The sequence below is a fragment of the Pipistrellus hanaki genome, assembly GCF_964339955.1.
Source record: "Pipistrellus hanaki genome assembly, chromosome: 10".
NCBI lineage: Eukaryota > Metazoa > Chordata > Mammalia > Chiroptera > Vespertilionidae > Pipistrellus > Pipistrellus hanaki.
The window spans coordinates 2,345,252-2,348,411 of record NC_140512.1 but is presented as its reverse complement, the minus strand read 5'-3'; positions in this window follow the sequence as shown (position 1 = coordinate 2,348,411).

Here is a 3,160-nt window from a genome sequence, read left to right as displayed (position 1 = left end):
GCCAGAGCCGGGGTGTGTGGGGGGATGGACAGGGGAGGGGAGGGAGGCCGAGTGCAGGCTGGGCTCCTAGCCCAGCTCCCAGCCCAGCTCCCAGCTCCCAGCTTTATAGCAAAACTGGGCAAAGTTACCGTTCTCCCTGAGCTGGAGCCACAGTTGTGAAGTGTGTGAAACGCTGCCTGCCACGGAGTGTGAAGACAGTGAATGAAAATGATCAGGCGTGCTCAGCAGAAAGTCTGGGAAAGAGTTAAAACTATAAAAACGCAGACAGAGACGAACTGCCGTCCGCGCCCCTCCCGGAAAGCCCATATTACATCTGAAACATGTTTTGAGAGTTTCCCCGATGCGTGTTTCAGAGGGACTGAGTCCAGATCGCACACCCTGGGAGCTCGGCCTTGAGAACAGGATGATTGGAAAGCGGACGGCAGCTCGGTGTGCGGCATTGTGAGAGTCACGTTCCCAGACTGTGGCTGAGCTGTCTCTGACTGTAAAGAACTTCCTGTGTTTCCTTCAGGAACAAGAACCCCGGGCGGGACAGATCTGGCTTACATACTCGTTCCCAGGCCCGCTTATCTCCTCAGAAGGAGCGGGTCCTCAGGAGCAGAGTCACTGTGTCCGTGTGTGTGAGAAGGACACCGTGGCTGTGGGTGACATTGCCCCGGGTCTCTGCCGGGAGGCGGCCCGGCTCTCCGGCGGGCTCTGAGGGCGCCGGGTGTCTCTCGCCAGGACCCTCGTCTCTGTCATCACGGGGTCTGAGCGCTTTGAACCCTCCCATTGTCAACAGGGATGTTTTTATAAGGAGGAGCTGGTATCTTTCCAATGCTCCCCATGGGCGATGGACTGTATGTCGTGGTCTGCTGGTTCATGCCTTCGCTTAGAAGACACCTTTGTTTACGTAACATCCATGAGTCGGTGATTTGGACAAACTCAGCCACTGAAACCACCGGAGCCGTGGCCGGAGCCTGCCTGAGAGCCTCGCACTCACCGTGGGCCCTTTCCCAGCCGCCGCGCAGGTCCCATGGGAGCTGACCTCTGACCAGAAGGTCGCCGTCAAGCCGGTGACACACACCTTCGCCTGCGGGCCCCCCAGGATCCCAGAGCTCACGCCTGGCCAGTGCAGCCCGGCCCGCCCTCCCGCCCGTGTCCGCCCGGTGACTGGCACGGGGGCCTGTCCCGCCGGTGACTGGCATGGGGGCTGTGCCAGCGGCCGGGGTGGTGGCAGCACGCTCTGAAAGAGCCGTCAGGATGCTGCCAGGGCCTCGCTGAGCCGCCGAGCACAAAGGGGAGCGAGCGGCGAGCGCAGCCGGCTCTGGGCTTTGTGTGTGGTGACGGGCGTGAAGGCGCCCGCGGCGAGTGTGCTTCCGCGGGAGCGGGCTGTGCTCTGCGTGTCCCGGCCGCAGCCCGCACCCCGGCTGCTGTGCCGGCTCTTCGGGGGCAGTCAGGGCGGAGGGGGGCATGTGATGCTGGAGTAAAAGGGAAGGACCGGCCAGCATCCCCCTGGGCGGGCCTCGCGTGCCTCTCCCTGTCACACATGCAGCTGGTCACACTAAAGCCCCGGGCATGCGCGGGTTTCCGGAAGGACTGAGCCCTCTTCGAAAGTCCACCCCAGAAGCACATTCCGGAACCGGCTGCCGTCGTGTGGTCCGTTCCCGGTCCCGCTGTGAGCTCCCGTCGGCGGAGGCGAGCCACGGGGCAGGGGCGCCGGGAGGGCGGGGTGAGCTGGGTCTCAGTCACACTGGCCGAGGGCGCTGTCTGGTTCCGATAAGAAAGCACTCTGCAAGCAGGGCATTGTAAACACAAAACGATGTCATACTAACCTCAAGGACCATTCACACACACACACACACACACACACACACACACCCCGAGCCCAACTGAATCACAGGGTGACACGCCTGCGCACCGCACTGTTTGACACCGTGTGCAGCAGGCACTCCTGCAACCGGGAAAACCTCGGGATGCCAGGGGCTGCACCTGAGGAGGAGGGGCCACGAAGCATCAGGAATGGCGCACACTATCACTCATAACAACACGCGAGCGGCTGTCTTCTGCATGGTTATGTCTTGGTAAATTCATTTTCCTTTTTGTAAATATATATTTTATCAATTTTTTTACAGAGAGGAAGGGAGAGGGACAGAGAGCTAGAAACATCAATGAGAGAGAAACATGGGTCAGCTGCCTCCTGCACACCTCCCACCAGGGATGTGCCGGCAACCAAGGTACATGCCCTTGACCGGAATCGAACCTGGGACCCGTCAGTCCGCAGACCGACGCTCTATCCACTGAGCCAAACCGGTCAGGGCTCATTTTCCTTCTTAACAGGAGCACTATGGTCACCTCTTTTCTCTGTTGCAATTGCCAATTGATGAAAAGGGATCGAAAAGCAGCCTCTTGGTTTTAAAAAACACAGTTATTAGCTTTTCATGAAAAACAACCTCTCTACGGCGCGGCTGCTGCTGGCGGCAGGGCCGTGGCAGGCTCTGCGCCGGCCGCTGTGTGGGCAGAGCCGGTCCGTCCCGAGCCCTCGGGCGGGAGGTCCCTGCAGCCCCGGGCGGGCCCTTCCTGCACGCAGAGCCTGGCTGCCCTCGAAACGCTCGCCGTAGACCTGGCGCCCGCCCCGTTCTGAGGAAAGTCGGAAAGCCACGCTGCCCTGAGCTGTCGGTGGACAAGAGCACAGCTCCCGGCCTGTGCGGGAGCCAGGCCCCACCCCGCCCCGCCCCGGCCCGGCCCGGCCCGGCCCGGCTCGCTCCGTGTGACACGGACAGCAGGCTTATCTGGGGCCGTTCTCAGGACTGAGCGCCTGAGCCTCTGTCTGCTCTGCTCGCTGAAGGAAGCCGGGGGGGGGGGGGGGGGGTGTGAGGGCAGGGAATGGGGCAGCCAGGACCCGAGAATCAAGGAGAAGGTCCGACTCTTTTTTTTTTTTTTTTAAATATATTTTATTGATTTTACATAGAGAGGAATTGAGAGGGATAGAGAGTTAGAAACGTCGATGAGAGAGAATCATCGATCAGCTGCCTCTTGCACACCCCCTACTGGGGATGTGCCGGCAACCAAGGTACATGCCCTTGACCGGAATCGAACCCGGGACCTTTCAGTCCGCAGGCTGACGCTCTATCCACGGATCCAAAGAGGCACTGGTGCGGTCTTGGTGAATAACCTCACC